This window comes from Lactuca virosa, chromosome 2 (assembly GCF_052849685.1).
Source record: "Lactuca virosa cultivar CGN04683 chromosome 2, Lactuca_virosa_CGN04683_v6, whole genome shotgun sequence".
Classification (NCBI taxonomy): Eukaryota; Viridiplantae; Streptophyta; class Magnoliopsida; order Asterales; family Asteraceae; genus Lactuca; species Lactuca virosa.
In genome coordinates this window covers 96,708,792-96,735,245 of record NC_136427.1, presented here as the reverse complement: position 1 = coordinate 96,735,245, position 26,454 = coordinate 96,708,792, and the positions used below count along the sequence as shown (strand labels likewise).

Below are 26,454 nucleotides of genomic sequence, written 5' to 3'. Positions count from 1 at the left end.
CCAGGTTAGCCGTTAAAAATGACTTAATAGGGTAATATATTTCTCATTTTGTAAACATTTAGTTCTTAATATTTTTGTACACATCTAGTCCTTAATATTTTTTTGTTTCAAAATAAGTCATTTTTATTTTTTTACTCATTCAGTACTTATGAATGATTTCTTTAGGTTTTTCTCACGATATCTTACGTGAGAAAATCATTGATGAAGTGTGTGGGGTTGTTGATGTTTATGTGTAACGTTTCATTTTCACAACCAAAAATTTTTATTTTTAAATAAGGCAAAACTCTCTAATTGTAAATCAATTATTAAGAAAAAATGTTTATTTCAAAATACATTTATCGAAAATCAGAGTAATATAAGAAACGCGGAATCCTCAATACTGCTGGTGAGTGTGTACAGTCCTGCATTCGCCTTCCACGATCAACGATAGAACCTGAAAACATAAACAACTGGGTAAGCACAAAGCTTAGTAAGTTTCTCCCAAAAATACTTCATACAACAAACGTATTATCATGCATAACAGGCTCACACTCATCAGATTGGAATATCTTGGCCCAATCAGTCATCGGACTGGAATGCCAACATTCAACAAGTCCAATCAGTCATCGGACTAGAATACCCAGGTTTTGTTGGCCTGCCGCCTCAACCCTACTGCTATTCTCGGGCCCCTGTGCCTACGACTTTCAGCCGGCCCGCACCAGGTATCTTGGCATACAACACATAGCAGAATCACCTCAATCTATCCCACCACCATATGGCTATCCTACGTAAGATGTCATGAGAAAAACCTAAAGAAATCATTCATAAGTACTGAATGAGTACAAAACCAAAAATGATTTATTTTGCAACAAAAAATATATTAAAGACTAAATGTGTACAAAAATATTAAGGACTAAATGTGTACAAAGTGAGAAATATATTACCCTATTAAGTCATTTTTACCGGCTAACCTGGAGTAACCGGTCATAAGGACTAAATGTGTACAGTTTAACAAGTTAAAGGGGTAAATGTGGACGAAAAAAAAAACTCAGTGACCAAATATGTACAAATCGAAAAATATATTACCCTTTTAAGTCATTATCCCAAATAAAAACGACAAAACCCTTCATCCACAAATGGAAATTGACGCACGGGAGATAACAGAAAGAAATTTAATGAATTGTTATATTTTTATCAATTTAATTATGAAAATTTTCTAAAAAATCTCAATATTTTAGGTCAGTTTATGTTTTAATTTTAATATTTATTTTTTGAACGAAAAAATCTCAATTATTTAATTTTATACAATAATCTATCATTTATGTTGAAAATAATAAGGATTATTTCGTTAATTTAGGCAAAACATAAAATAATCAAGATTATTTTGTTCAAAAAAACAGAAATTATGATTAAAACGTAAATTGGCCCTATATATTGAGACTTTATCGGATATTTTTGATTTAAGTATTGGGTTTTATTTTTTTTTTTAACTATAATATACTTTGTTTGCGTAAAGGGTTTAACCATTTAATTCTTAATACTATAGTTGACGGTGAGTGGAAAGCCGTCCAACAAATCTCAGCCGTAATAACTCAATAATTACGGTTAATCGGCCAACCTCCTCCCCACGTTCCTCACAGTCGATCGTTTTCTCCTCTTACGTTCAATCGGTTTTCAGGTTCCTTCCAAGATTCTCCTTCAACCAACCACGTTCCTCACTGTTGCGTCATTTTTTTTGCAGAAGGTCTATTGCCCATTATGCTAGGGTTCATGCATATTCGGTGAGGTTCCAACGAGTTGAGGAGAAATTCGCAGAAAATGTAAGCAAATTACTATGGATTACAACGGTATAAAGTTCAATGGTTCGATTGTAAGATCAAAACAGGCCCTTGATGTTCAATTGGAATGATCCCATGAGTCGAGAAAATTGGAGTTCGCTCTTCTCCTCAACCATTCAACCAATTGTCGTTAAACAACCCAAAATTTTAATCTTTGCTGCTATCTCTAATGATTTAAATACAAACTCTTCTTTCTATGTTGTCGGCCATCATTCTCTTCTCCATCTTCCAAGCTTCTGTAAACCTTGGAAGACTATCATCATTTTATGGGCAGTTATATGAGGATTATTGATTCAGTCACATATTTTTGATCGGAGAGTAAAGGATGGATCTTCCAAATCTTTCTGTAGTTTTGCAAGCAACACTTAGCCCCAATCAGGCATATTGTTAAAGTGAACATCAGTCAGGTATATTGCTTCTGGTTATTAATGTTATCGATTTGACAAGAATGAGGATTCATAATTGTAGCTTTTGTGCTTCATCTATGTTATTGATGCAATATTATCTATTTTGTTCCCCCTAACGGTGCGGTGTTTGGTGGTTTCGTTGAGGTACCTTTAAAACAATAAACAAAGAAAATATACGAGGGTTGTTTAATTCTGATGGTTTCTCATTAGTACATGTTGACAAAAGGATTTTCTACCCCTTTTCACTATGATGAATAAATACTATACATGGATTGAATAAATACTTGTGACAACCCGAAATTTTTATCTTGTACAGTCATTCAATTCAACCAAAGTCAGACTTGTTTCTACTATCATTTAGCACTATTTAGAGTCTATTCGAGTATTCTAAGCCTAGTATATTCAAGAATCGGGTGTTAGGAAGTATCTGCTTGAATCCATTGTACCTAAATCAAACTTAAACCCCATTATGAGGTGTTTACGGCCAAACTTTATGAGTTTGGGCCGTAAACTCATCCATGGCCGTGAACTCATGCCTTAAGCATGAGTTTACATCATTTTCATCATTTTCCTTCATTTCAAGTCAAAGAACTCCCATTCTCTCTCAACTATCATCAAGATCTTCATCTTAGTCTTCCAAAAATGTAAGAATTTCTTCCCTTGATTTGTTGTTACAACACTTTATCTAGTACAACCCTTTGATTTCATCCATGAAATCATTCCATTTTGATATATCTTCAAGTGTTCTTCATTTCACCAAGAACACCAAGAACACACACTAGTGTTCTTGGACCGTAATCACCCTTACAAGCTTCTATATTGTAAGTACGTACCTCCTATACTTGTTAGTTAGTTAGTATGTTGAATCAAGGACTTAAAAACAAGTTTTCCTCAAGAACATAAGGTGTTTACGGCCAAGGCAAACTCCTTGGGCCGTAAACCCTAATTAAGGGGGCAAAGTGAGCCGTAATCCCTTCCAAGGCCTTGGAACCAAGTCTAGAATACTTCGAAGAAGAGTATAGGACCTTAAACATCAAAAGAACCAAGAACAAATGGTGTTTACGGCCAAGGCAATCACCTTGGGTCGTAAACACTAATAACTAGTGCATATGTGCCACCAATCCTTCCTAAGGCTTAGACTTGAACATAGAGCACTTCATTATGATTTATAAGACCTTAAAACACAACTTGGTACAAATTACCATGAGTTTACGGCCGTAAACTCATGGGGGTTTAACCCTTGGGCCGTAAACTCATGTGATGCATCCATATTGGCCATAAACTCCAATGAGAGGCCATACTTCCCTTAGATGCAACCCTTTGGTACTTCTAGCACTTGAATTAAAGTGTTTCCATGTCCTAGGGTGTCTTTACTTACTTAATTAGTTGTTAATTGACTAATTAGATACATATATGTGTCATTATATGTTAAATAGGATCCGTGTGTGTGCTCAAGTCTTCACTTGACACTTAGCATCCTATACCATCCGTTCATCCAAACCACTCACTACAGGTGAGTTCATACCCCTTAATCAACATTTTTAAATGATTTTAAATGCTTTTATGGGGGGGAATACAAGTTGAATTATTACAGTTATTATATCAATCACATGTGATTAATAACCACCAACAAGTGGATTTTCTTACTTTTCAAACTGTGTTATCAAACAAACTACTTCAAATCGTTTTACAAACTCTTTTACATGTTAAATACTTTGATTAAACTCTTTTAAACTTATATTTTTGTCAAATGTGTACCTATATAGATATAGTTATATAAGTAGGATTGAAAGGACTTAGGACTGATAGCTCACCTTACTTCCTGTTCCTCGTTTGGTTGTGGACTTAGGGCATCGGTTGTTTGTCCGAAGGTCGTTTGAATCTTAGTTATATATTATGTATATGTATATAGATATAAAAGTTCCTTCATTCAGTTCAATACCTTTGGGTAGCAAGTGTATACAATCATGCTAATTCATACAAACAACATTACTAGTAAACTATAATAGGTATAGTTTAGGGAGTTACTAATACTATTACAAGAACAATGAAACATACAAAGAGTCAGTTCATACATGAGTCAATGCATACTATTATGAGAAACTAAGAGAGAACATACATACTGGACAGAAAGAACATACAATACAGCTAGTACATACTATACATTATACAAGAGAACATACTATTATGAGAAACTAAGAGAGAACATACATACTAGACAGAGAGAATATACAATACAGCTAGTACATACTTTACATATACAAATATACAATAACATAAATGTGGACCGTCGTTCGGGGATGACATCACCTGTCATGGCCCGATTTGTAGCCAGAATCTCCTAGATTGAGAGCGTGAATTTGCGTATAGATCTATACTGGATTGACTATCCTACACCTTGCTGTTAGCTACAGTGGGACTTGCAAGTCTACGGGTGCCAAATGTCATTTCTTCCGACGTCTTTCATCGTTGTGTTATCAGTCGATAGTATGGTACAATCAGGTCACATCATACCTTAAATATCAATTTGTTTAAGGTAGAAAGTACAACAGTAGTTACTATAATACAACACTACAGTACTTTATTATTTCCCCATTGCATTCACATTGTGATCTTTTCACATAAAAGGTAATGTTAAACTATATTTTTGGTTAATGATAGTTACATTTGGGAAAATATACACGCTTACAAGAAACAAACATACATTTCATTTGATGCCTTGGTAGAAGGCTACGTTTAGTAGAAAATATAGGATTTTCTAGGAGATACAAACATTTACAAACATTTACAAACATTACAAACATTTACAAACTTATACATCAAGTACTTACAAACACTTTCATACAAACAATGACACTAAATGCTTATGAACTCACTAGCTTTAAAGCTGATAAACTCTTTCAAAATAACTTGTATTCTCAGGTCATCAGTAGACAGGTACCGATGCCAGGTTTTGAGAAGATGGAGCTCGTTCAAGACTCATCTCTCATTTTTTATTTACATTTTTGGTGTCTTATAAACTCCACAGAACACACTTGTATGAAATTATATTATTAATGCAATGGATGATGTTGTTGCTTGTTTACTACTATGCTTTGTTGTGATACTGTACATGACGTCCTCCGCCCCCGAACGTTTCCGCCGTTCCGGTTTTGGGGTGTGACAGATTGGTATCAGAGCATTGTTTATAGTGAATCGAGTATATCAACCCATAAAAGATATACAAACTATAAACACATCGGGATTAAAATACTCTGATCAAGAGTTTATACTTTTAAATAATAAAATATTTAACCAAGTATACATACCTGCATTCATACTAAAATCAGTGTCACTAGGACAGAACAAAAGTATTACGATTGTTGGGCAACACAATTAGACTTAGAGACATATGGTCAACCCTGGGAATGATATAGCCTGATCAACTATATTTTCCGAGGAGTGACTAGCATGTGCCTAAGAGTGGTTGTGAGGTTGCAACAAGTCTAAAAACTTACCAACACTACTACAATGAAAACATTAGAAAAGAACATAAACTTAAAATACTATAGGAGTATTTTGTGTTACTATAAATTACTTATGTGCGAACTAAAAAGGTCTTTATCAGTAGGTCAATAGATGCTAAGTGGATACGTTAAGGTTATATGTAACTAGGATGTCATAGACTTAGAATCTGTAATATTTGCTTTACTCCCTGTTCCTTGTTTGGTGGAGGATTTTGAGTTAGGGTCACTTATTCGAAGGTCTATCCTGTTTTGAGTACATATAACTGGTATGCACTAAACAAGTATTGAAGTAATTGATAAAGATAATCTTATAATTATCTAATTAGTACGTCTATTTTAGTTATTTCTTATACCCCTTTTCTCGCGTAGATATCATGGCTGGATTCCATCCCCACGGCGACCCGTACTTCCCTAACCAAGGTGATGGAGGAGGGTTTGAAGCAGAGCCAGAAGATGATCACCCAATCCCTTTGGATGATCACCAGGCTGAAGGCTTTTCTGATGGTTCGGACTCCGAGTCTGAGGTCAATAACCTACCCCCGGTGGCTCCTGTCCCAGATCCTAACCCTCGCCCGGCTTTTCAAGGCCCGACGCCTCCTTGGGTGGAAAGCTTGGAAACATGGAGCCAAGAGCAGGGTCAGCCCATGTCATTCAATGGGAACCGAAGCTTTTACGACCTGAGCGAAGGAGGCTCAGCAGACAGAGTCTTGCCAATCTTGGTCCGCAGAGTTGCCCGAAACGAAATTCAGGGCAGGACAGCTCTCCATCGAATCACGGAAGTTGATGCCAATGCGAGAATGCATACCATCCACACCATTCATCTGGAAGATGCTCGTGAGAGATCTAGGGGAGACCACGAGGCCCTGCAGCAAGAGCTAGCTGAAACTCGGGCTGAAGTCATAGAGCTCCGAGTACGCCAAAGGGTGTATGAAAGGCACCTGCTCGAGGTGGAGCATCAGCTGGCTGAACTAAGGGCTCACCCGAGGGATGACCGTCACAAGTAGGAGATATTCTACCTTTCTTTCCTTGGTTTAAAGAATAGTCTTCCTATATATGCTCCAAGTAGCACTTTTCTATGTAACCATCCCTGTACTGTAAGCACTTTCTAAGTTAGGCCTTTATACTGTTAAAACTTTTCTACTTCGGATATGATGTAAGACCCACTCCAAGGTCATTTTTGTCCAAATTTATTACATCTTAAATATCAATGATATTGACAGTTGGCTAATTTCGGTGCCAATCCTTGTTCAAATACTTTCATTTTACTATCGTTAGAATTCTATCTAAAACTCACTTTCGTCAAATTATTGAGCTGTGGTAAATTAGCTCAAGGATCACTTCCAATTCTTGTCGAAGGTTGGATCATGTTATCCACCAACCAATGATAGCCTAGTTCAAAATAGCAATCGTCTAGTGACCATTCTACGAACTTACTTCAACTCTTTACCAGTACTGCATCATAGGGATGTAGGCCAAACCATCAAGAACAGTTTAACAAAACGAAAACTTTATCTTTACATGAATGAGTAGAATGCATCTAGGATCGACCATAATCACTTACGAACTCCTTTTCTTGTCATATAACAGAATCATGTCGTCATCTAGAAATAGTCAGCCGAACGACAAAACCCCGATCCTTCATATAGACGCTGCCACCTTCCAAGCAGCGGTAACAACTGTCGTTGCAGCTGTCCTTGCACACTTCAACAATGGTAACATAATCACGGCTGTAAAAGGTGTTGACAGTTCAAATTGTTGTAACCATCCAGGAAATCAACAAATGATAACTATTACAAACACCCAAAGCCACAAATCTGAGGGTAAGAAACGAAGGCGTCAAGCCCAAAAGGAGTGCAAGCGATCTCAAAAATTCGCCAAGAAACATCAACAAGTAGCGACCCCTTCCACTTCAATGCCGATCAGACCATATAAGGGAATACTCCCGAAGTGTGAAAAGTGTACTTTTCATCATAACGGAGTTTGCAGTGAATTGCAATGCATGAATTGCAATCTAATGGGGCACACTACTCGTGCATGTAGGGCGTCGGCACGAACCGTCTTCCAAACCACTAGCATCGGGGTTAGCCCGGCTTGCTATGGTTGTGGTGAAACCGGACACTATAAAAGGAATTGTCCAAAAGAGAAGAACAACGCAAGCGCTCGTTTCCACATAAGTCCGACCCGACACTTCACTTCCACCACCGATGCTGGTGCAAGCCGGATTTGCCACTTATGCGGTGAGATTGGACATCTTAAGAAGGATTGTCCAATAACAAAGAACTCTGGCGCAGATGGGAAGATACTAAGGATCACTGCTGAAGGAGAGACTACTCCGGACCCACGTTGAAATTCTAGGGCGTTTCGTTATAATAGAGTTATAAACTGTTAAAAACTAGTGCAACTCGAGTCATATCTTTTGCGAGATCTCGTCAGTCAAGGGACTCTCGTGCTGCGTGTACTTGCTTTTGTAGTATACCTTGTTCGCAGCAGTAGTCTTGTAAGATAAAACTATAATACTAAAACTCTGTCAATTTGCACCATTATGTTTTGTAACACCTTTATGATCTAGTCTAACGCCTTTTATTCCGAGTAGTCCGACATTATTATGTAACATGAGTCAATTCGATCCTCACAATGCCAGTCTCGTGCGAAATCCTCTTCCCCGCAGTCGCCTTTCTAGCAAAGCTGTCATTCCAGGACTCCGAGATACTCATGCGAAGGGTATCTTATGTTTCGTATTCTTCCCGAAGAAACCTCCCCGGAATACCACTCGTACAGTACGTCAAGTTCCATCCGAAGACCCATACGGTTAATCTATCGCTGAGGAATGTATACGCAAGGGTGGTATATAATCAAGGTTCTACAGGTTTAGAATTGATGGTTCCGCTTTAACTTCTTTTCCTTGTTTAGATGTGAGCTTAGAGAAGAATCATTTATTCGACGACCTTTTCAATCTTAATTATATACGACTCGTATACGCGAAGCTGTGATTGATGAACCAGATATGACTTCTAATATGAACTTCAGGACGGAGACTGCCCAAGAATACGAGTGATCGCACTGCTATATGAAGATACGTAGGAGCCAATCAAATGCCTTTCCCACCGATCGAGACAAGAGATTCAGATAGAATAGAAAAGAATTTTCAGGATTACCTCCACAACGTCAAGTCGAGTTCAGAATCGACTTAGTTCCAAGGGGCTACCCCAGTAGCCAAATCGCCCTATCATCTAGAACATCCTGAGATGCAAGGACTATCCGGTCAACTTAACGAACTGCTCAACAAGGGCTTTATAAGACCAAGCTTCTCACCCTGGGGAGCACCGGTCTTGTTCGTCAAGAAGAAAGACGAATCGTTTCGTATGTGCATCGACTACTGGGAGCTCAACAAGCTTACCGTTAAGAATCGTTACCCACTGCCTCGTATAGACGATTTGTTCGACCAACTACAAGGGGCAAATTTCTTTTCAAAGATAGATCTGAGATCTGGGTATCACCAATTACGAGTGATAGGGGAGGATGTTCCAAAAACAGCCTTCCGAACTCGTTATGGACACTACGAGTTTGTAGTGATGCCATTCGAATTGACCAATACGCCCGCAGTATTCATGGACTTAATAAATAGGGTATGACGTCCTTACTTGGATCAGTTCGTCATTGTCTTCTTAGATGACATGCTTATCTACTCTCGTAGTAAGGAAGAGCATAGTAAGCAGCTACGTCAGATCTAGGAAACATTACGATCAGAGAAGCTCTGCGCGAAGTTCTCTTAATGCGAGTTTTGGATGCGAAAAGTCAAATTCCTGGGTCACGTTGTTAGTGAAGAGGGAATTCATGTAGACACTTCCAAAATCAAGGGCTCGGTTGCATTTTGATGCAACGAGGTAAGATCATTACCTATGCCTTTCGTCAACTTAATACACTCGAAGCCAGCTATACGACACACGATCTGGAGTTAGATACATTGGAAATTGCTCCAAAGGTCCGGAGATCATTCGAGAAACGACAGAGAACATCCTTCAGATTCGTGAACGATTGAAAGCCTCTAGAGACCGACAGAAAAGCTACGCAGACAAAAGAAAGAAACCCTTGGAATTCCAGGTGGGAGACCGGGTTCTTTTGGAAAGTCTCACCCTGGAAAGGCTTGATACGCTTTGGAAAGCGTGGGAAGCTAAATCCAAGATACGAAGGGCCTTTCGAGATTCACGCTAGAATCGGCCCTGTAGCTTACAAACTCAATCTACCCCGCGAACTCAGTAATGTACATTCTACTTTCCACGTCTCAAGCTTGAAAAAGTGTCAGTCCGACGAGACTCTTGTAATCCCACTTGACGAGATCGAGATCAACGAGAGCCTCAACTTCGTGGAAGAACCTGTAGAGATCATTGACCGAGAGGTCAAACGAACGAAACAAGCCGTATCCCGATAGTGAAGGTTCGCTGGAACGCCAAGCGAGGACCTGAATTCACTTGGGAGCGCGAGGATCAGTTGAAATTGAAATATCCTCATCTTTATACTTAGTTATTTGTAACTACTTAGTTGCTTAAACTCTAATTTCGGGACAAAATTCTCTCTAACGGGGGGATGATGTGACAACCCGAAATTTTTATCTTGTACAGTTAATCAATTCAACCAAAGTCAGACTTGTTTCTACTATCATTTACCACTATTTAGAGTCTATTCGAGTATTTTAAGCCTAGTATATTCAAGAATCGGATGTTAGGAAGTATCTGCTTGAATCCATTGTACCTAAATCAAACTTAAACCCCATTATGAGGTGTTTACGGCCAAACTTTATGATTTTGGGCCGTAAACTCATCCATGGCCGTGAACTCATGCCTTAAGCATGAGTTTACATCATTTTCATCATTTTCCTTCATTTCAAGTCAAAGAACTCCCATTCTCTCTCAACTATCATCAAGATCTTCATCTTAGTCTTCCAAAAATGTAAGAATTTCTTCCCTTGATTTGTTGTTACAACACTTTATCTAGTACAACCCTTTGATTTCATCCATGAAATCATTCCATTTTGATAGATCTGCAAGTGTTCTTCATTTCACCAAGAACACCAAGAACACATACTAGTGTTCTTGGACCGTAATCACCCTTACAAGCTTCTATATTGTAAGTACCTACCTCCTATACTTGTTAGTTAGTTAGTATGTTGAATCAAGGACTTAAAAACAAGTTTTCCTCAAGAACATAAGGTGTTTACGGCCAAGGCAAACTCCTTGGGTCGTAAACCCTAATTAAGGGGGCAAAGTGAGCCCTAATCCCTTCCAAAGCCTTGGAACCAAGTCTAGAATACTTCCAAGAAGAGTATAGGACCTTAAACATCAAAAGAACCAAGAACAAATGGTGTTTACGGCCAAGGCAATCACCTTGGGCCGTAAACACTAATAACTAGTGCATATGTGCCACCAATCCTTCCTAAGGCTTAGACTTGAACATAGAGCACTTCATTATGATTTATAAGACCTTAAAACACAACTTGGTACAAATTACCATGAGTTTACGGCCGTAAACTCATGGGGGTTTACCCCTTGGGCCGTAAACTCATGTGATGCATCCATATTGGCCATAAACTCCAATGAGAGGCCATACTTCCCTTAGATGCAACCCTTTGGTACTTCTAGCACTTGAATTAAAGTGTTTTCATGTCCTAGGGTGTCTTTACTTACTTAATTAGTTGTTAATTGACTAATTAGATACATACATGTGTCATTATATGTTAAATAGGGTCCGTGTGTGTGCTCAAGTCTTCACTTGACACTTAGCATCCTATACCATCCGTTCATCCAAACCACTCACTACAGGTGAGTTCATACCCCTTAATCAACCTTTTTAAATGATTTTAAATGCTTTTATGGGGGGGGGGAATACAAGTTGAATTATTATAGTTATTATATCAATCATATGTGATTAATAACCACCAACAAGTGGATTTTCTTACTTTTCAAACTGTGTTATCAAACAAACTACTTCAAATCGTTTTACAAACTCTTTTACATGTTAAATACTTTGATTAAACTCTTTTAAACTTATATTTTTGTCAAATGTGTATCTATATAGATATAGTTATATAAGTAGGATTGAAAGGACTTAGGACTGATAGCTCACCTTACTTCCTGTTCCTCGTTTGGTTGTGGACTTAGGGCATCGGTTGTTTGTCCGAAGGTCGTTTGAATCTTAGTTATATATTATGTATATGTATATAGATATAAAAGTTCCTTCATTCAGTTCAATACCTTTGGGTAGCAAGTGTATACAATCATGCTAATTCATACAAACAACATTACTAGTAAACTATAATAGGTATAGTTTAGGGAGTTACTAATACTATTACAAGAGCAATGAAACATACAAAGAGTCAGTTCATACATGAGTCAATGCATACTATTATGAGAAACTAAAAGAGAACATACATACTGGACAGAAAGAACATACAATACAGCTAGTACATACTATACATTATACAAGAGAACATACTATTATGAGAAACTAAGAGAGAACATACATACTAGACAGAGAGAACATACAATACAGCTAGTACATACTTTACATATACAAATATATAATAACATAAATGTGGACCGTCGTTCGGGGCATGGCATCACCTGTCATGGCCCGATTTGTAGCCAGAATCTCCTAGAGTGAGAGTGTGAATTTGCGTATAGATCTATAATGGATTGACTATCCTACACCTTGCTGTTAGCTACAGTGGGACTTGCAAGTCTACGGGTGCCAAATGTCATTTCTTCCGACGTCTTTCATCGTCGTGTTATCAGTCGATAGTATGGTACAATCAGGTCACATCATACCTTAAATATCAATTGGTTTAAGGTAGAAAGTACAGCAGTAGTTACTATAATACAACACTACAGTACTTTATTATTTCCCCATTGCATTCACATTGTGATCTTTTCACATAAAAGTTAATGTAAAACTATATTTTTGGTTAATGATAGTTACATTTGGGAAAATATACACGCTTACAAGAAACAAACATACATTTCATTTGATGCCTTGGTAGAAGGCTACGTTTAGTAGAAAATATAGGATTTTCTAGGAGATACAAACATTTACAAACATTTACAAACATTTACAAACATTACAAACATTTACAAACTTATACATCAAGTACTTACAAACACTTTCATACAAACAATGACACTAAATGCTTATGAACTCACCAGCTTTAAAGCTGATAAACTCTTTCAAAATAACTTGTATTCTCAGGTCATCAGTAGACAGGTACCGATGCCAGGTTTTGAGAAGATGGAGCTCGTTCAAGACTCATCTCTCATTTTTTATTTACATTTTTGGTGTCTTATAAACTCCACAGAACACACTTGTATGAAATTATATTATTAATGCAATGTATGATGTTGTTGCTTTTTTACTACTATGCTTTGTTGTGATACTGTACATGACGTCCTCCACCCCCGAACATTTCCGCCGTTCCGGTTTTGGGGTGTGACAATACTATACATGGATTGAATGATACTTTAGCACATAGGTTGAGTGTTTGTTTGTTATCATCACAGATTACAGTTAGTGGGAGGAACAAGTACTTGACTGTAATTATTGACAAGAGGTAATATTTTCATTGCTTTATTGTCTTAATTAAAGCAATTTTTATTTTTAATTTTATTATTGTTTTTTGTAGAGAGGAACTTGAAGTGTTTTCTAGATTGGTTATGAGGTTTGGAGATACGTATAAAGATCCAAATTGGCTTAAATTGGATTGATTTTTAGGTAAACTTGATACTTTTATGTTATGTGTTTGTTCACGAATTATGAAATTGGAAGTGGGTTTTGATTTTTGATAAGTCATATTGGATTGGGATCTGCTAAAAAATCAACAACTTGAAGAGGATGTGAAAATTACTATACAATAGTTGACCAGTCTTTCTCAATATACTTTTGTAAGATGCTTTCTTTTATTCGATGAATATCATAATGGTAAATGTTTCATCAAATATATATCATAAAGATTTTTATCTTCTTTTTTGTTGCAGGAATGATACCATGCCTATCATGATTTAGGAAGATTTGAACAATATTACAAGATAAAGCTTGCTTGGTGAATGGAAGTTACCTTCCGAGCCTTAGAGAGGCGCACCCATCCCCCCTCATGCACCTACACCACCTATTTTTTCCATGGTTTGTTCTGTTGTGATACTACAATATATCTAATATCATGAAAACTGTTATTGTAAACAAGAAAGTTTTGAATCAATGCCAACAAAAGGTTAGTTTTTTGTTCTTGCTTGTGGGTTTTTACTTTTGGTTATTTTGTGATTAACATAAAATTGATTTGGGAATGTTGATTACATAGAGATGTGGACTTATTGGTTTAAGAATAATGGGGGTAATGGTCTTTTTTTTATTTGACTTTGAACTTGAGTTCTTTAGGCACAAAATATGGTTCAATAAGAATGAAGGGTATTTTGGTCCGTTCAATATGTTATGGCATCTGATAAAAAAAATATGAAAGAATATCTTAGATATGAGAAGGCCAATTTTTACTTTGGGTCGGGTGAAAAACCAACAAAAAAAACTTTGAGTGTTAGGTCAATTTAATTGAAGATTGTATAGCTAACTGGAGTTCAATTCACTAAATTTTGGGGTTCAATTCACTATACATGTACCTTTCCATGGTTTTGATTCCATTTATATGTCTTATCTTTCATATTTATATTTTTTATTTTCCTTATATGATCGGTTGTGTATCTGTCATATTTTTAATAAAAATATAAAGATTTAGATTAATGTTGTGCTAATTGATTATCTTTTTGTTGTTTTTTCATCATACCTTATCTTTATTATATGTTTTGTAAGATGAAGGTTCAAATCTTAAAGCTTTTGCAGTCAGGAGCTTCTACCCTTCTTTTTTGGAAGGGTTTGCTTGATTAAAACCACCTAAAATTGAATGTATTTTGATATAATCACTTAGGAAGCATATGTATTCATAATTTTTTTTTCTACAGGACATTGCTTGTTTAAAGTCAATTTCAAAGTTGTCTGTTTTGATAAAGGGTGTATTGACAAGTGAAGGTGGTAAGACTATGAGTTTGTCATGTTATGGGAAAAAGGGGATTTTAGCAAAGCTAAAAGAGTTTTTAGTTATATAAACAAAAGGGGTTATCCACCAATTGTTATATCTAATACTACCCTTAAGGGAATTGATCAAGATCATCAAGTGATTCTCAATAATGAGATGATTGTTCTTTAGGTATGAGTTTATTTTTATTTTTCTTTGCTTTCATTTTGTCTAAAACATTAATTAATTCTTATTTTTTGCAGTCTCTTGGATTTGATCTTATTGTCTATACTCCACACCTCTCAATTGACGGTTTTATCGATAATATGGAGGTTAAATTTTAATTTTTTTTACTTTTTTTTATAACTCTGCAAATATTTTCTTTATTTTCGTTTCTTCTACTTCTTATTTGGATTTTATTTATTCAAACAATGGTAAACTTTAACATTTGAAGGTGCTTCCTACCTCTATCCTCTTAAATATATTGTAAATTTATCCGATCTTAATTTTTGATAAAGAATGTTTGTGTCTTTTTATAGGATTTACACGAGACAACAAAAATGGTTGCAGATAGAATGATGCGTTCAGAGGCACCACTTTTTTTTCTCCTTGACAGGTATTATTTTTCTATGTATTATTTTTATTAAATTGGAGATAATTTGAACTTATGATCAATATATAATCTGAACTTATGAAAATGAATGTTGTAGCTTGCACCGGCTGCTTTGCATATATCTAATGAGGAGCATCAAGTTGTTGACTTTGAAAGGTTTAAATAGTTTCTATTTGTTAGCAAATTCATCATCTCTTATTTTTTATAACAATTTGTTTTTTATGTTATTTTTGTTTTATTATATTATACAGATATTTGAACAACATATTTTCTATTCAGCATCCGGCATGACTTGTTTCTGAACTCAAGGTTTATCTTAATGCTATTCATCAACTGCTAAATATTCAATTCTTTAATATTATTTATTTAGTTTATTACTCAACATGTTTAACATATCTAAGATGCATCTTTAGTGGTTATTGTGATACATGTGAAAATTAATTAAAGTTTGAAACCACTAAATTTAATTCTATAAATCGAATTTAAGTACATTGCTATGTCGATTTATAGAATTGAACATGTTTTCATTGTTTTAATTCCAATTTAAGTACATTGCTATATCTTGCATTTACCCTTGATTTGGCTAAATGCATAAAATAGCAATGTAGTTTCATTGTTTGTCTACGATCACATGTATTCATTTCTATATTAAACTAATAAATAAAACTCTATTGTTATTTATTGCTTTTAACCCTCAAAATAAATGTATATATTTAATTTTCTTTTACAAATTTAAACTCTATTGCCTAATCGATTTCTTCCCCTAGATGACGTTTTCACCCCTACACCTTGCATCCCCTATTTATGTCAATAAAGCATGGTTCTTTATGGGTTGGCTACGTTTTGGAATCAAGAAAACAAGTTGGCGGCTAGATCTAAATACTCCAAGTCCAAAAGGAAATATCAGTTCAACTTAGCACATGCAAGATGTCAAAGATCAAGTTTAATTTAGAACTTGGAAGTTGTTAAAAAGTTCATGTTGATGCTCAGTATTGGAGAAGTACACTGCTATTTCAGTTGTTCTCAAGCCCTCTCACCTTCAAGCGCTTTCATCAAATGGCATAGAAAATCCGACTTAGTATGAAGGGTGAGGTCTAATGAAAGTATGTTGCTATTATGATAAATAAATGTAAGTCTGTGCTATTATGGATAAAAAAAAATAAAGTATGTTTTTTTTTGCAATTTCACCTTATTTCTATCATATGATAAATTATTGTTTATATCTTTTGAATTGTTGGAATTTATGGTAATTATGAGCATTTTAGTAAATTGTTATCTGTGACCGAAGATGAGAAGCAAGAACAACACCAGATTCTCGTAATGGGCAAGTTCGGTTTGATATGGAACTTTCAAAAAGTGAAATTGGGTCGCACAAATTCTATAGATATCATATATTCTTGATTCTAGACAGGGACTTTGAACGAGAGATAAGAATTACACTTAGTATGTAAACTTCTCATATCGTGATTTATTTCCTTTTTGCATACACATATATTCGGTTTTAATGCAAGAAAGAGCCATTTATTTGTCTGTTATAACATGTTATTTTTACATCTTTCTATTACGTTACTGTACATCCTCCCATTTTCTTTCCTCAAATTTTCAGTAGAAAAATAGAATGAGTTGTAAATACCTTAAAATGACTAGAATCGCAAAAGATGAGGAAGACAATTATGTAAGTTACAACGTATTGTTTAAATTATCCAATTTTCTTATGATAAGAAAATATTTTCCATTAAACTTTTATTGATGGGTATTCTATTTATTTATATTTATTTGTTATGTTTATTATTATCGTTTTTTGATTTTTTACAATTAGGATGTTTGAGCTAATATAAAAGTTGATCATTCAAAAAATCGGATACCACATTCTTAACAATGTCACACATAAAAATTCGACACAAGCGCGTTCTCCTATTACAATACGAGTTCGATGATGATATTCCAAGTTGCCTTTAACTTAGTTTTAATATGTTTTAAGACATCCTTTTGGACCTTGCATTTTTTGCTGAATCTTTTCTCTTAGAAAAACAATAATCCAATCACGCAACACGTATCTGAGTTGAACAAGGTGATGATGCACAATCACATACATGGTGGATTACATATTCTTTTTAACACAAAATGGCAAAGTATAATTTATTTTAAAAGTAAGATTATATACAAAAAAACACGTTAATTCATTTATCGGTCAACCCGTCCACCGGACGGGTATAACACTGGTTTTTTATGACATGGGTATACATTTGATTTAAAAGAGCAAACTAACTTACCAGAGTAATTATCTATTCATTTTGTTCATATTTATGTAACTTTTTTTGTATATTGTTGACCACCGAACTTGTTAAAATTGTTCAAATGTTGTCATTATCAGCAACTATCTTAGGTTACAACTTGGCGTATATGTGACATCTATGCGGCAAATTAAAATGGAAAAATGACTTGGGATTGTAATTATTTAATTCGTTTGTTCACATTTGGAAAACGTTTTTTACATGATTGACACTGTGCTTGTTAGAAGTGTTCAAATGTTATCATTTGTAACTAATATTCATTTTGATAATTAAGTAACTATTATATATATATATATATATATATATATATATATATATATATATATATATATATATATATATATATATACACACACACACATATACTAGCCGTTTACCAGCGCCAAGCGACGGGTGCAAATAATTTTTTAGAAATTAGTTTCTATAGGCAATTAGTTCTTTTGTGCAAATGATTTACTACATCTAAACAATTATCAGTAAGAGTCATGCTAGTAGAAACGAACTCAATAAGATTAAAAATAAAAAGGAAGAGTCATGCTAGTAGAAACGAACTCAATAAGACTAAAAATAAAAACTTAGGATTCTTTATAAATATACATAAACACATGATTGATTGTCCATTATTAATCGTGCAACTTTTCTTTATACTCCAGATTTGATGTATAGACTTCACTGACATTGAATTTTTCATCAGGTTTCGATAATATTTTTGTATTGGCACGCAAAAATCTCGGGCTTATAAATGTTTAGATTCTAAAACTATAGAACATTCTTGTTGCACCTCACGAAAAACTCCATATGCTAAATCAACATACTACCTTTAGTTTTGTTTAATTTGTTTATTAAAAAATACCTATATGCATTACTTTCCTTTGGTCCAATGATGGCACAGAACATATAGTAGATTCTAGATAGTATTAAGTCTTAGTTAACGACCAAAAAAAGTGATAGCTTCCCTTTGGAAACCAAAAAAACCATATATCACATAGAAGAGAAATTTGAGATGATGCAAATCTATCAGTGTAGGGTCAAATATAGTTAAATGTTAGCAATATTATTAAAGTTCCATAAATAATTTAAATTAATTTATCTGCTAGAAAAAATTACATGGATAATGATTAAGATCGGTTAAATTAAAATTTAATTCCATATCAAAATGGCATGGAATGAAAATCAATCATTATTTATAATTGAATCACATATAAGGGAATGACCCATTTTATCCCATAAAAACAAAAATACATCATTTTGGTGATTTATGTAGCTTAAAATCTAGAAACTATGCACTTGTTGAAACATGAATGATTCCCTACATGTGGAGATAGCTAGACATTATAACGAAATTAAGTCCAACAATGGAAAAAGTTAGTCTATTGATATGTATGGATACTTGTGTAAACAATGTTGATCTAATTACTTGAAACAATAATCTTCTGTATGTGATGGTGTCTTTGTTTGAACAACACCAAAAGAAAAGTCATATACTTTGACACAAAGACCAGTGACATTAGGGATAAATGGACACAAATACCAAGGGGTTGTCTAATTCCTACCAATTCTTGTATCTAACTATATCAGACTTTGACACCTATTCACAACAACTTCTAAGAAGAAAAAAAACAAAAATAAAAATTGGAAGAATCACTTTCGGGGGTATTTTAGGTACTTCCAGGCCAAAAGGATAAAAACAAAAAATGAGGATACAATCATTTTAATTCAAAACAATATCAGAATAAACCACTATTTTACATTACATAAATAATAAGCATTTCAAAACTATAAGTAAATTATTAAAGCCCACTTGAATGTTAAAACCTTCTAATCTGCAAAATTACATTTGTCCAATTAGGGCTGAATGGAAGAAATAACAACAAACTCCCAAGTTTAATTGCTTCCTTCAACATTGCACTTTCAAGATTTTTCTTAATAATTAATTAAAATCTATTTAATTATAGAATTTGTACTCTTAATTTTTTTTCTTATCATGGTTTATGAACCAGCAATGACAATTTGAATTTGTTTTCAACATTGCAAAACTTGATTCACAAAGTTCATTTCACCCGATCATTAAAATTCTATTAGTCCAACTTAATCCGAATGGAAATAATTTGCCCCTGATGATGATGGTGTTGTTGATGGTCTGCAATATGCATTACATAAAAGGTTGAATTTTTGAGTGTTTTTTTTGGACAAATTTACCCCTGATGTTGGGAGGCAGTGAGTATTGAAGATACTGTTGGAGCTTGCTACAAGGCTATGCAACTCGTGAATCTACATGCAAGAAATAGAAACTTACATCATTTCATTCTGTTATGCCCCTACCACCTGTCATACACACACAAACGTGCTATCTGCTATTAGGTGGAAGGTAAAAGCAAAAAAATGAAATTAGGGATAAAGGGGTTGCATACATATGAAAATAGCTGTAATAATTTAAGCATAAAGAATTTGCAAACATGTAAATGAAAAGAGATATTGAAGGGGTCAAAACGGTTGATCCCACCGAAGGTGAAGTTGAATTTTTAGATGTCACGATTGAGAACTGTATATACACCTGAAATCAGAAAATCACAGCAGTTATCAAGAAAATCACACCAGATATCAGAAATAACACACCATAGATTATAAATTCACACCAGATATTAGAAATTATAACTAAAAAACAATCGCAGAAGGAATTCCAAACAACAACTATCACAGTAAAACCCCCAAGGCAACCAATTTGTGACCCAACTAACTTGCTGAAAATATGAAAATCATATTAAAACAAAAAAATCCCATAATTAATTCAAAATTTCTAAGCAAAAACATTAAAAATAGCATTGCTATCGGTTTAAAATAGATTAAACATCTAAAGTTCTTTGTTTGACATAAGCCAATAGAGCATGAATTTGAGTAGTATTGACATGAAAAGGGTTAAAGTTGCTACCTTTTGCAGTTACCATCTAGTGTGTTACTTGATTTTAGTATTCCGATCCCTCAACACATGGTTATGTTTGTTTGATCTTGAATGGGGTACACCTGAAAATATTAAATTCCATGATTACATTATTAAGCATTCAAATTTGTAACACATAAAAGAAGCAAATTGAAGAAACACAAATAGCAAAAATATTTATATTGATTTTTCTCAGATAGCACTCTAGCATAGTCCCATCCAAAAGTGCTCCCAACTGTACTTATTACTAAAATACCTACAATATATACATACAAAACCCAAACCAAAACCCGCATGTGGAACTAAAATACAACAAAACCACCAAATAATAATAATAACAATAAACAAAAAATAGACAAAATTATTTTTAGCAATTTATGCAACTAACCTGTACCATAACGCCGAAGATCAAGATACCACCAAAAAATCTCCTTATTCAGATTCATTTCATCCAAACGATTTTCCAAATAATCAAAGGCGTTCTTCCCTATGACTTCCACCAATAAGCTCACCAACCTACCAACAAAAAAAATATACTATTATTATTATTATTATCATATCAAACAATAACATGTGTATTTCAAAATATAAGTAATTATAAGCTTCTCTAAACAAAAGAATAATAAATATTATTACCCGTGGGACAAGTAGATCCATGGCTGCAACAGTCTTGCCATCATCATTTTGGCGCATGTAGAAAGCCTTAATTTCCTGATAATTTAAATAAATAAATAGTTGTTACTTTTTTATTATTATTTTTGCAAAAGGGTAATAAGGGAAAAGATGATGCCTTTGGGTAGTCAGTGATAATAACAGGGCATCCATTGAAAGCCTCTTCGGTTATGTAACGTTCATGCTCGCTTTGCAAATCACATCCCCATTTCACCTATTATACAAAATAGCAACATACTTTCATTCATTTGTTTATTAATATTTATAGCATCCTTAATAAGAAAATGAAAATACCTAAAATTTATACTTTGATTTTAGAAGCAATTCAACTGCATCTGTGTAAGTCAATCTCACCAAGCTCTTCTCAACCACATCTTGGTGGAACAAAATCAAGAATTACACAGGGGCAATACAGTAATTTTGTAGAGGGATGAATGATGATTATGAATTAAACCCAAAAAAAAATCATACACTTAGATGATCATAATTCCTTTCTCAATCCAATTGTTGAAGAAATCCATATCTTCTTTGCAATTTTCAAGAACATGTTTCACCTAAATTGTTAAAAAGTTCATACCATTTTTTAAGACATGAACTATAAAAGTATAAAGTGGAACATTTTTTTCAAGAGGGGGTAACAAGGTAATTTACTATCTATAAAGGGTGGATAAAGTAACATACGCCATACTGGAGATAGGCAGTGACACATGCCATGTCATCATTCAGGTCCGCAAATGCAAGCTCGAGCTCAATCATCTTCACAGAAATACAAATTAAAAAAAAAGCACTTGTTTAGTTATTTAGTTCTATAATTTATAGAAACACTAATATTTATGGAAATGAGAAAATACCCAAAATTCTGCCAAATGTCTAGAAGTGTTGGAATTTTCTGCCCAAAAAGTAGGACTGAATGTATACACCTGAAATACGGTATAAATATTTTTAAAAACTAATAAAATAATGTCATGTTTTGAATGATTCTTTTAAGTTTAAATAACAAATGAAGGAAAAAAGTATATACATCAGAAAGAGCAATTGCATATGTTTCAGCATTGAGTTGACCAGAAACTGTCAAGAATGCAGGCTTTCTGAAAAAATCCTGTGAAATCAAAATGCAATTATTGGAACATAAAAAAAATTAAAATCCGAAAATAATATAATGTATTCTATATAAATCCCATAGAGAGAAATTAAATAATAGCATTGTAGATAGTTAGAGGCAATAACTCATTCTTATCAAACAGAGGGGCAAAATGGTCATTTACTCACTTGTGACCAATCAATCAAGCCATTTTCTGTTTTTGGGATTGAACTGGCTGGAGAATCAATAGCTTCTTTCGAGCTTGGTATCTGGTACCACAACAAAAAAGATCAAGGCCAAAGATGTAAAAAAAACAAAATGGAAGTATGAGTGAATTTTATAATAAATTAAAAGAAGCCTACATTAAAGAAATCATACCAATGTGGTTACACAAAATTGTTCACCAGCACCTTCACAATCTGCAGCTGTAATAATAGGACTTGCAGTCCAAACAAATCCATTTTCTTGAAAGAATTTATGTGTAGCATAAGCCAAAGCATTCCTACCCCTAGATACCTAAATTCAAATGGAATATCAAATGAGTGACAATTAGAAAAATGTAAATACAAGTCTTTATCTATATGTAAGTGTGTGTGTGTGTGTGTAAATATAACTGCACCAAAAGTATTATTATTATGTGTTGCTTAGGCAGTGGAGATAGAATTGGATATTGGTGGTGACAGCGGAAATGAAGAGGAGAAGGTTTCTTATGGAGAGAGAGATAGAGAGAGATGGAGAGAGATAGATACAGAGAGAGAGATGGTTGTACAACACCATTTTTTCTCTTAAACCTCTTAACAGAGAAAGGAAAGTTGAATCAAACCCTAGTTTTCTAGAAAAAGGGCTTTATGTCGGATTTCTTGAACCTGATTCAAATTCAGATGATGTACATCAATGTATACGTGAGTGGTCCATCGACTTCAAAGGTTTTTATGACGAGATCCATATGTGTTGGTGACTGGAATAAAGGAAGATAATAGAAAGAAAGAAGGTGATCTACAGATTATCTGAATCTTACCTGAGGGCGAAGACCAGAAAGATTGTGGTAACCACGGTACTGACTCCAAAATCCATTTAAAACATAAATCAGAAAGATATGAAATCAATAAAATCGATGATGGTGGTGTAGACGGTGGTGTGTGGTGGTGGAGGTCACTGGTTAGGGAAGAAAAAGGTGATTGTCTTACTGTTAACTGATGATGGAGATGAAGGGGGAGAACAACATTCGTTTTGGAGATCAATGACATAGTGGTCATCATTGAAGAAGAATGGGAGTAGGGTGATGGCTTTTGGTGGTCTCTGATTAAGAGAGAATGAGGAGACGTTGATGGTGGAATGTCTTGGTGATGGCGGTGTAATAGTGGTCTTGGTGATGGCGTTGTAATAGTGGTGCAACGGTGGTGCTGTGATGCGGAGATGACGAATACGGTAAGCGGTGTGAGGAGTGTTATCTGGTGTGAGATGGCGGTATAGAGAACAGTGGATGTGGGGGAGGGTTATATAAATGGCCAGAAAGATTAAGTGTAGGCGGAAGAAATGACGACATAGAGGGGGAGTTGTTGGAAGGGATAGGGAATGAGGACTAAGTCAAGAGCATCGAGGTTTAACTATACGTTGACCAGTTGAGATTAAGTATTTTGGTAATGCATAAGCTGATTGTAAATATTGCAATGAGGATTGTACCTCTTAAAATTCAGCAAAACATGGTAAATGCTTTTTAAGGTATAAAGATATATATATATATATATATATATATGTATATATATATATATATATATATATATATATATATATATATATATATATATATATATATATATATATATATTCTAAAATTTGATGTTACTTTTAAACTTAATTTTACTGTATTTTTTATATGTTGTTACAAATAAATTCGATTTTGTTGAATCTTTTTATAGAAGCAATAGCTGCGAATTTTTGAAGATAAATTACAAAGTTATGAAACAATAGCTACAAAATTTGTTACGAAAAAATTGTTATGAGATTTTCTATGCAAATGTAGTTATGGAATTTACGATTCTCAACCAATAAGTATTGTGTTCCTGTATAACTAATTCTCAACCAATCATTTTAAAACCCTAGATAAGGGCATTTTAGTAAATTAACATAATAATTAGTTAACATATTTTAAATTAATCCACAAAATTAGGAAAAAATCAATACACTCCAAATTTATTTGATTCCTTTTTTCTCTTATCTCCTTAAAACCGATTTATAGTCTCCAGAGAATCGGCGCTACATATTTTCTTTTCCTCTCTGAGACTCCCTTCATCGCATCGTTTGTTGCAGCCTCACATGTAATGTCCCAAAAATCAGAGTAAAATTTTCATTTTTCCAAAACAACCCCAAGTCAATAATTGTTTACAAAAACAATGTTTCAAAAGTATAGTTTGTAAATCAGAGTATCCCAAAATCCAATAACATAAAATCTGAAGCATGTGTATGATCACGCCTTTGCTTTTCCCGATCATCTGAAGTACCTGAAAGCATAACAAACAACTATAAGCACGAAGCTTAATGAGTTCCCCCAAAGTACCACCACACAGACAGATATCATACAACAAACATGCATACAAGATTTGTTGACCTCTAGTCTCAACCCAACCATATCGGGTTTGTTGGTACGTGTCCTCAACCTAACCATCTAGGTTTGTTGGCACGTGGCCTCAACCTTACCATATTGGGTTTGTTGATTGGCAACACAAAGCAGTACAGTCTCAACCCAACCACACTATGTCGACATATGAAACAGATAAACATATAGCCAGTAAACAGATAAGCAGGAAGATCTACAGATCACTACCGTATAGCAACATCCTAAATACTAGGATACAGATCTAACAGATTACTACAACATAGCAACATCCTATATACCAGGATACATAACCTAGTGGGTCGGCATTGGTGCCTTCAACCCACAAGTACAGTGAGGAAAACTCACCTGAATGAAGAAACCCGAGAAACACTGCAACACGCTTCCTTCTACACTGCTTGCTCCCGCGGATCCAATAACACCAGAACCATATAAAATCTTAATCACCAGTCAAAACCCTCAAGTTTGACGTAAAGTCAAACTTGGTCAAAAAGTCAACGGTCAACAAATTCAACAAAAGTCAAAGTCAAAGGTTGGTTGAGTACACCCTGTGTACTCAACTTATGCCCAGTATACATGGGATGGTTTAGTACACCCAACGTATGAAAATTACGCCCAACATACACGAGTTGGTTCCATCCTTTCCATTAAACACTTAATCCCTTAAGTACTTTACACCCAAACTTAGATCTAGCCTCAAAACATTGTGTTAAGTCATAAAGTTTCCACCTTTATGACTTTCCATGTCTAGGGAATGTACAAAAGCTAAAACCATAACGTATTAATCCATTAAGACATTACAAATCCTGAAGGGAAGGGATAGAAGGACCAAGATCACATTTTTATGTTTCCTAATAGCTCCATAATGGATAAAGTTTCCAAATTTATCCATTAGAATGGTCCTAACAAACAAGATCTAGTCTTTAAGTCTTAAAGGGACCAAAAGTGCATCTTTTTCAACTTAATCCATTAAGTGCAAGTCTCCAACCTTCATATATGAATCAATATGATGTTTAGATGGATAAAGTTTCCAAATTTATCTATAACAAGGTCACAAACTTTCGAGATCTATACTTTATGCACTTAAAGTGACCAAAAGCTCATAACACCCCAAACTAGCTAGATCTAACAATTTCATCATCAAGATTCAAACTTTATACCTCCAAAAGAAAGATCAAGGTGAACAAGGTTTGGATCTACAAGCTCCAATGCAACCAATGCTTCTTCAATGAGTTCCTTCTTCTCCAAGGTGAACCGGGAACACTCCAAAGCACTTAAAAACACCTTCTTTTTGCTCACAAGGCTCAAAATAGAGATATGGTTTCAAGAGAGGGTTTTTGAGAGGTGGAGGCTGAGAATGGAATGGATTTGGGGAAGTTAAGGAGCTTAAATAGGGCTCAAAACACGAAAATAGGGTTTGGACACTGATTGCATACACCCAGCGTACTCCTGGTACGCCCAACGTA

The 26,454-nt window shown here is 34.6% G+C and overlaps 1 pseudogene across 1 annotated transcript; it reads right to left on the bottom strand.

Annotated features, from left to right (window-relative positions):
- Positions 1–19,771: 19,771 nt before the first annotated feature.
- Positions 19,772–23,621, bottom strand: LOC145157623 (asparagine--tRNA ligase, chloroplastic/mitochondrial-like; annotated as a pseudogene). Its single transcript, XR_013737193.1, has 16 exons — positions 23,393–23,621; positions 22,989–23,017; positions 22,753–22,890; positions 22,563–22,643; positions 22,315–22,392; positions 22,145–22,213; positions 21,975–22,049; positions 21,748–21,847; positions 21,588–21,667; positions 21,412–21,507; positions 21,258–21,332; positions 21,010–21,137; positions 20,895–20,923; positions 20,422–20,424; positions 20,095–20,237; positions 19,772–19,823 (listed from the first exon to the last, which is right to left on the bottom strand). The product of XR_013737193.1 is annotated as an asparagine--tRNA ligase, chloroplastic/mitochondrial-like (transcript).
- Positions 23,622–26,454: the final 2,833 nt, after the last annotated feature.